This window comes from Nicotiana sylvestris, chromosome 8, assembly GCF_000393655.2.
Source record: "Nicotiana sylvestris chromosome 8, ASM39365v2, whole genome shotgun sequence".
In the NCBI taxonomy this organism is placed as follows: domain Eukaryota; kingdom Viridiplantae; phylum Streptophyta; class Magnoliopsida; order Solanales; family Solanaceae; genus Nicotiana; species Nicotiana sylvestris.
Window position 1 is genome coordinate 153,792,226 of NC_091064.1, and position 9,740 is coordinate 153,801,965.

Consider the following 9,740-nt stretch of genomic DNA (forward strand, 5'->3'; position numbering starts at 1 on the left):
CATATATGATAGATACGGTCACGAGGGGGGATTCAATAATCCAATCAACAAACTGTGCAGCAAAGGAGTTCGTCAGAAGTGGGACGAGCACAGACGGGTGGCGTTCATGATAACGTTTCTGGGTCTTCTGGTATTTCCGAGGAAAGATGGAAACATTGATTTGAAGATATCTGGGGTCGTCAGCACTTTACTCACGCAAAGTGGCAGTACTCTCGCGCCAATGGTGGTATCTGACATCTTTCGAGCTCTCACAGCTTGTAAAGCTGGGGGAAATTTCTTCGAAGGTTGTAACTTGCTCCTACAGATATGGATGACCGAGCACCTCTGCCATCATTCCGGGATGTTGAGCCATGGTTCCCCGAAAAAGACCCGCATAGAAGAATCTTACACGAGAATCGGAGAGATCATTTGGCCCAAAGGAGTCCTGGCATGGACCTCGTTCTTGCGAGCTCTTACTGCCAGCCAAATACAATGGACGTTGGGATGGTTGCCTATTGATGAGGTCTTATATGTGTCGGCGGCTAAAACTCATTTCTTACTGATGGGGCTTAAGAGCATTCAACCTTATGCACCCGGACGAGTTTTGAGACAGTTCGGAAGGTGCCAGACAGTACCTCATGAAGAAGATCTCAGCGCTCAAACAGTTGAGATAAGTCCTAACGGACAGTTCCCAGAAGCGAAGATTCGCCAAATCTGGAATGAGGGTCAATATTTGAAATCAGATACTTGCGTGCGGGATCGAGCCAAGGGAGGAAACGGCGCCAGGTTACCTTGCATGGTATAGAAGGGAACTCGAGCATGAAAGGCCAGCTAAGAGACCCCACATCCGGGATTTCACCGAGTCATCGCAAAGGCATTGGGATTGGTTAGCAAAGGAAAGAGGTTATTGTGCCGAAATCAGCAGATTAAAACAACAAGTAGAAGGCATGAAATACGAGCACAGCGTGCAAATTGCTACCGATCTGGGAGAGCGGAACAGGTTAACTCAAGAAAATGAGATGCTCAGAGCTCAGATCAAACAAATAAGGTTGGACGCAGATAGACAACCAAGGCGTCGATCGGACGAGCAGCTGATAAAAGGGCTAAAAGGTGAAATCAGGGAATGGCGAGATGGTTTGGAGAAATCTGAAAACATCATAGCAGAGTTCAAAGCACAGTGGGAAACAAGAGCAGATAAGCATCGCAGATACCTGAATCAATTGGAAGGCGACCACGAGAAGACTGTTGCTAAAATAAAGAGAGAGATGGCAACACTTGAGATAAAAGCAGCTAGTCAGGCCAAGGATTTCCAAATTGAGAGCAGATACTGGTACAACTCAATAGCCCAGATGAAGTTGGAAGTACGGCGATTGAAGCATCAACACGTACAAGATGTTCAAGTCTTCAAGATATGCAGCGATCAGATAAAGCACCTGCTTGTAGAGAAGAAGCAAACCAGAGATAGGATCAAAGCCATTGCCCACGCCATCACCAGACGATGTCTACGATGTGAGAACATGTCCAGTGTTACCTTCCTCTCGGCAGTAATGGTTTATGTCAAGCAGACTATGCACGAGCTAGAGCAACTTGAGAGGGATCTCACGCCTAGGACCGCGGCGAGGCCGAACGATGCCCCGCGGAAACCAATTTTTAAAACCATAATGCATTCATAGGTCAAATCTGTATCTTAGCATCTTCTGCCTGTTTTTCCATCAGGGTGATTTTCAGTCTATTTTGAGTCTAGGTTTATTTTCAAAGTTTGCTCTTTCTTTTGCAAATGTAGCTTGTAATAGAACGTTTCAACAATAAAGAGGTTGTTTCTTTTACGCTCATTCGTGTTTTTCGAACTACGTAATGATCTGATTCACGTAAGCATCGTGATACGTAGGCAATCCTCATCGGATCCGGTCGCATTTTCTTTTACTACAAAAAATAAAAAAATAAATAAAATAAAAGGAAAACAAAAGAGAAAAAGAAAAGAAAAGAAAAAAAAAGGGGGAAATAAGAGGAAAAATACCGGAATGATGCATGCTCTCGTAGCAGACATATAGTAATCCACTTAACTGTATAGGTGCATCATGCCCAACGTGAGATTAACTATCTGTTATTTGCTGCAAATTAACCGTGTGCTTGTCATTGAGCATTTTTCCAGGGTTTTTGAAAAGACTGTTGGTTTGGTGAAAGTCTGGCCTCGCACTCATACTTCACGAGGTCAAAGAGAGGTGTTCAACTACCTGTTGTTAGGACCAGAAGCAGTACTCACACTTACTTCACCAGGTCAAAAGGAAGTGTGGAAATGTCTTCGGAAATTCCATTGCAAACAGTCCCCGTCTCTGAGGAGAGCTCAATCTCAGCCGTCCTCACACCTGAATCCGCAACTGCGGAGGAAAATAGAATCCTACGGCTCCGCATGTTGGAAATGCTGGATGACTGGAACAATGGGAAAGAGCCGCCAAGTGTCGTCCCCGGATTCCCTGAATTATTCTCCAGGTCAAGTGGGACTTCTAATGTCCCCATAAATTACCCTGCTACCCCATTTGGGTACCCAACCACCTCCGCCTTCTCCGCAGGATCACCTTCTGAGCCTCATCCCCGAATGTCGGCCACTGATGCAAGCATGAACATCTTTACTGCATCGCCTTGCCCAGCTACGGCACAGCCTGCCACATACAAGCCAAGCTTTGACTCATCCTCTTTTACATTCCAAGCACCATCGTTCTCAATGGAACCAACCAGGTTCCTTACCAACACTAATCCTCTACCGCCTCAGTGCGAGCTTGCACCCGGGCAGGATCAGAACTCCAAATTTGCAGAACAAAACGAAATTGCCAAAAGGATGAGAAGCCTTGAACAAAGTCTGAAGAATATGCAAGGATTGAGCGGGCAAAAGAGCGTCTCTTACGCCGACCTGTGCATGTTTCCTCACGTGCACCTGCCAATGGGTTTCAAGACCCCCAAGTTTGAGAAATACGATGGGCACGGTGACCCCATCGCACATCTTAAGAAATACTGCAACCAATTGCGGGGAGCCGGCGGAAAAGAAGAACTGCTAATGGCATATTTTGGGGAAAGCTTAGTAGCGATAGCTTCGGAATGGTATATGGATCAGGAAATGTCCCGATGGCATATATGGGATGATCTCGCCCGAGATTTTGTAAAGCAATTCCAGTATAACATCGACATTGCGCCAGACCGAAACTCTCTGTCTAATTTGAAGAAGAAGCCTTCGGAAAGCTTTAGAGAGTATGCTATTAAGTGGCGTGAACAGGCGTCGAGAGTGAAGCCTCCCATGGATGAAGTGGAAATGGTCACTACCTTTCTCCAAGCTCAAGAGTCTGACTATTTACAAAACATGATGTCGGCCATGGGTAAGCCGTTCGCGGAAGCGATCAAGATTGGAGAGATGGTGGAAAATGGTTTGAAGACGGGAAGGATTTTGAGTCAAGCAGCCATAAGGGCAACCTCTCATGCCGTCCAAAGCGGGTCTGGAGGAACGACAAGGGGGAAGAAGAAAGAAGAAACGACTATGGAAGCCTCTGAAGCAAGGGAGTATCGTCATTCCAGGCCCCATTTTCCGGAAAGAGCCCCGCGCCACTACTACCCCCACTCAAATTTGGCATATGCTCATCAACCTTACATGGTCATGAATGCCCAACCTTATAACCATCCACCACAACAAACCAACCGAGGCCCAGCTCCACCTCCCAGAAATCAGCCTCCTTACCGCAACCACTATAACCCACAACCCCCGCAGAATAACTACCGCCCCCAGGAGCCACCTCGACGGCGGACTTTCACGCCCATCGGTGAACAATACTCTACATTGTTCCCTAAGCTAGTCCAGTTGGGTTTTTTGCAACCAATTCCCCAAACGAGGCAAAACCCGACATCTCCTTCTTACAAAGCCGGAGTCAGATGCGCCTATCATTCAGGGGCCGAGGGACATGATACAAACGACTGCTGGTCATTGAAGAGAGTGGTCGAAAATTTGATCGAGCAAGGGAAAATAGTGCTAAAGGATGAGGAAGTCCCGAACGTAACTAACAACCCATTACCTGCTCACAATAATGGGCCGCTGATCGGAATGATTTGTGAAGACAAAGAGTTCGATCCTGCTTTAAAAGCTATAATCGCCATTGTCGACACGGGGAAGAGGCCTGAAATAGACCAAAAACCAGAAAAAGGGGAGGAGGTCAAGGCTGCAGAAAGCAAGCCTGAAAAGAAGGTGGAGAAGAAAGTGGTACCAGCAAAGGGTGGAGTTCTTTACATACCGCGGGGTCAAGCCAAGAAGACGCAGAACTTCGGGATCAAAAAGACAAAACCTATGTACGTGCCAAAAGGGGCCTATGTGGTCCGGGGGACGATTCAACCACCTCGGCTGAATGAGCCAGTGGTTATCGGACGCGTGCCACAAAAGCCAATGACCAACCCGTCCACAGTGCCGTGGAATTATCAAAAGACTTTGGTAATGTACAAAGGTAAGGAGGTCATGGAAGAACTTCCAGAAAATACTTTCGTTAGAGGGTACTCAAATACCCAAGAACTGAACAACGCCACGCAAAGGCGCTTCCCTCCAAAGAAGCCCGTGAGTGTTGAAGAAGCGGAAGTGTTCTTCCAACAAATGAAGATGCCGGATTACGAAGTGATAGATCAGCTGCGCAAGCACCCTGAGCAAGTATCCATGCTGTCGTTATTAATGAGGTCAACCGAGCATCAAAAGATCCTGCTGAAAACCCTGAATGAAGCATATGTACCGGTCGAAACCTCGGTGGAGCAACTAGAGCGGATGACAGAAAGATTCTTCGCCGTCAACCAAATCTCTTTCAACAAGAACGATTTACCCCCGGAAGGAGCAGCACACAACAAGGCCTTGCACTTAACAGTGAAATGCGAGGACTACTATGTCAAGCGGGTAATGCTGGATGGGGGATCAGGTGTTGACATTTGCCCGCTCTCCACGCTACAAAGAATGGAAATTGGGGCAGGAAGAATCCGACCCAACAACGTCTGCGTGAGAGCTTTCGACGGCATCAAGAGAGATACCATGGGAGAAATAGACCTGTTGTTGGTCATAGGACCAGTCGAATTTCGAGTAACCTTCCAGGTGATCGACATGGACACATCCTACAATTTCCTCCTTGGCAGACCTTGGATCCATGCGGCAGGAGCCGTGCCTTCCACTCTTCACCAGATGGTGAAATTCGAGTACGAAGACCAAGAAATCGTGGTCCATGGGGAAGACGAACATGCCATTTACCGGGACCCATCCATCCCGTATCTTGAACCAAGAGAAGGGAGCGAACATACGGTCTATCAAGCTTTCGAGGTGGTACTGGCAGAGCAGCACGAAGAGGGAGTACCTTGCCCCCAGCCTTTCTTGTCTAACGCTTCGGTCATGGTGGCCAAAGAGATGATCAGGCACGGATTTAGGCCAGGGAAGGGACTTGGACGAACCCTTCAGGGGAATAACAGAACCCGTTACTTTGCCAGTCATCAAGAAACCTTTTGGACTAGGTTTCAAACCTACTCCAGCAGACGAAAAATGGGCAAAGAAAAGGAGAAATGAGGGCTGGAAGTTGCCTCAACCACTGCCGGATTTATATGCGACTTTCGTCAGGCCAAGGTACGCTGAAGAAGAAGATGATGAGGTCTTCACAGCTGAGGAAATCGAGGAAATATGTGGGGCGATGAGAGAAATGCTCTACGAGGTCCACATGGTTCAACCAGGTGAAGGCACAAGCACTGCTGAGATGTTGTACATGGGACCGAACGCCCAACTTCAAAACTGGGAGGCCACGCCATTCCCGACTAGGCGGAAGTCCGGGTAGACCTGTCCTGCCACCTTTCCTGTATCACAAGTTATCTCCGGGGCATAACTTGAACGTTTTCTTCTTTTCAATTGTTGTTTTTGAATTCCTAGTTGTAAACATTGTTGTCTTCCAACTTTCCAAAGAAAATATACAAAAAAAAATAATACAAAAAAAAATCATCTTTGCTTTCCTATTCTTTCTTTTGTTCTGATTTTTATTAGTTTTCCTTTTATCTTTCTTTTCAGCCCTAATAATGCGGCTTTAAATATGACATGCTTGCGGACTTCACGCCCAGACCACAATGAGCTATTTAACTGCGAATTAATAAACCCAGAACCAGAATATGATGCGGAAGAGGCTTTTAGGGAGATAAACCGAGAGTTGGAATATTTTGAGAATAAACCTAAACCAAATCTGAATGACACTGAACCGGTAAATTTGGGAACCCCAGAAGAAATCCAGGAGACCAAGATAAGCATTCACACGGACAAGAAAATGCGAGAGGCGATAGTTCAACTTCTTTTTGAATTCAAAGATGTGTTTGCTTGGTCATATGATGACATGCCGGGACTAGGTGTTGATCTGGTGGTTCATAAATTGCCGATTCATCCTGACTGTCCTCCGGTTCAACAAAAGCAACGAAAGTTCAAAACTGAGGTCAGCGACAAGATTAAAGAGGAGATCACCAAACAACTAAAAATGGGAGTGATTCGGGTAGTTCAATATACAACATGGTTGGCGAATGTGGTTCCAGTACCAAAAAAGGACAGGAAAACTCGTGTATGTGTAGATTACCGAGATTTGAACAGAGCAAGTCCTAAGGATAATTTCCCGCTGCCCAATATCCACATCCTTGTTGATAATTGCGCCAAGCACGAAATACAGTCTTTTGTAGATTGTTATGCCGGGTATCATCAGGTGCTGATGGATGAGGAAGACGCCGAGAAAACTGCTTTCACCACGCCTTGGGGCACCTACTGTTATCGGGTCATGCCATTTGGTCTAAAGAATGCTGGGGCTACGTACATGAGGGCCATGACTGCCATTTTCCATGACATGATGCATCAGGAAATAGAGGTGTACGTGGACGATGTGATAGTCAAGTCTAGGACGCAGGATAACCACATCCAAGACTTGAGGAAATTCTTCGAGAGGCTAAGGAAGTATGACTTGAAGCTAAATCCAGCCAAATGCGCTTTCGGAGTTCCGTCGGGCAAACTTTTGGGTTTCATCGTAAGCAGGAGAGGTATCGAGCTAGATCCAACTAAGATAAAATCCATCAGAGATTTGCCTCCTCCAAGAACAAAGAAAGACGTGATGAGTCTGTTGGGCAGGTTGAACTACATCAGTCGGTTTATTGCCCAGCTGACAAGCACGTGTGAACCCATATTCAAGCTGTTAAGGAAAGATGCGGCGATTAAGTGGACAACAGAGTGTCAAGAAGCCTTTGATAAAGTCAAAGAATACCTTTCGAATCCCCCAGTCTTGGTCCCTCCAGAACCAGGGAGGCCACTTTTCTTGTATCTGACAGTCTTGGAGAACTCTTTCGGCTTGTGTCCTCGGGCAACACGACGTAACCGGAAAGAAGGAGCAAGCAATCTACTACCTGAGCAAGAAATTCACCGGCTACGAGGCCAAATACACACTGTTGGAAAGGACATGTTGCGCTCTCACATGGGTTGCTCAAAAGCTGAGGCATTATCTCCAAGCCCACACTACGTTACTCATAAGCAGGTTGGATCCCTTGAAGTATATATTTCAGAAACCAATTCCTACTGGGAGACTGGCTAAATGGCAAATCTTGCTTACGGAATTCGACATAGTTTATGTCACCCGCACGGCAATGAAAGCCCAGGCATTAGCAGATCATTTGTCCGAAAACCCGGTCGATGAGGAATACCAGCCATTGGATACCTACTTTCCAGATGAAGAGGTAAACACCGTAGAGTTGATCTCGGAGGAAGCTCATGTATGGAAGATGTTCTTCGACGGAGCCGTGAACGCCAAGGGTGTAGGGATTGGGGCGATTTTGATCTCGCCTTCCGGTCAGCATTATCCCGCCACAGCTAGACTTCGTTTCTTCTGCACAAATAATACAGCTGAGTATGAAGCCTGCATTATGGGCATGCATATGGCAATCGATCAGGATGTCGAAGACTTACTGATTATGGGAGATTCTGACCTGATCATCCGGCAAGTCCAAGGTGAATGGGAAACTCGGGATGTCAAACTTATCCCATACCGACAACATGTGGAGGACCTCAGCAAGCGCTTTACCTCAATAAAGTTCAGGTATATTCCGAGGTGTCACAATGAACTAGCAGATGCACTTGCTACTCTGGCTTCTATGCTACCCTACCCGGGCAACGCCCACGTCGATCCTTTGGAAATCCAAATCAAGGAAAGACACGGTTACTGCAGTGTAATCGAGGTGGGATCAAATACGCAGCCTTGGTACCATGACATCAAGAGGTTCTTAAAGACGCAAGAATACCCCGAGCACGCTACTGGAGATCAAAAGAGGACCATTAGGCGACATGCAAGTGGTTTCTTCCTGAGCGGTGAATTGTTATATAAGAGAACTCCGGACCTCAATCTCTTAAGATGTGTCGATATCGAGGAAGCGAGAAAGATCATGCACGAAGTACACGCAGGTGTGTGCGGACCTCACATGAACGGGTATGTCTTAGCGAAGAAGATCCTTAGAGCGGGTTATTACTGGATGACCATGGAAAAGGATTGCTTTAGCTTTGTCCGGAAGTGTCATCAGTGTCAAGTGCACGGTAATTTGATTCATGCACCTCCCACGGAACTGCATCCCATGTCCGCACCTTGGCCATTTGTCGCTTGGGGCATGGACGTCATTGGACCAATTGAACCAAAGGCTTCGAATGGACACAGGTTTATACTGGTTGCCATCGATTACTTCACAAAATGGGTAGAGGCTGTCACTCTCAAGTCGGTCACCAAGAAAGCTGTGGTGGATTTTGTACACTCAAATCTTATCTGTCGCTTCGGTATTCCTGCGACTATCATTACAGATAACGCAGCGAACTTGAACAGTCACTTGATGGGAGATGTATGCGAGCAATTCAAGATAACGCACAGAAATTCCACTCCTTATCGGCCGAAAGCCAATGGTGCTGTGGAAGCTGCAAATAAAAACATCAAGAAGATTTTGAGGAAAACAATACAAAGTTCCCGACAGTGGCATGAGCAGTTACCTTTTGCATTATTGGGGTACCGCACTACGGTACGCACATCTGTGGGAGCGACTCCTTATCTTTTGGTTTATGGGACCGAAGCTGTAATACCGGCAGAGGTGGAGATTCCTTCGCTTCGAATCATTGTCGAGGCAGAAATCGAGGACAGCGAGTGGGTTAAGACTCGTTTAGAGCAATTGACGTTGATTGATGAAAAGCGGATGGCTGCAGTTTGTCATGGACAGTTATACCAACGAAGGATGGCCCGTGCTTACAACAAGAAAGTCCGACCCCGGAATTTCGAAGTAGGTCAGTTGGTACTAAGGCGTATTCTGCCGTATCATGAAGAAGCAAAAGGAAAGTTTGCTCCAAATTGGAAAGGCCCATACATCGTAAGGAAGACATTGCCGAGAGGAGCACTGTATTTAGGCGATATCGAAGGAAATGACCCCGACACAGCAGTAAATGCAGATGCAGTTAAGAGGTATTACGTCTAAATCATACTCCAGTGGTCCTGACATGTTGAAAATGGCGAAGGCGTTTGTTCCCCACTACTTCCCAAACACTACCCAATCCTCTCCACCAACTTTTGAGCCACTTACAAAACAAAAAAAAAAGAAAACAAAAAAAAAAGAAAACAAAAACAAAACAAAATTTGATTGAGTCCTGAACTACGTTTGACTTGATTCCGAAAGGATACGTAGGCAGCCTCTCCCTGAGGTTCAGTCACACCAACAATAAAATCCCA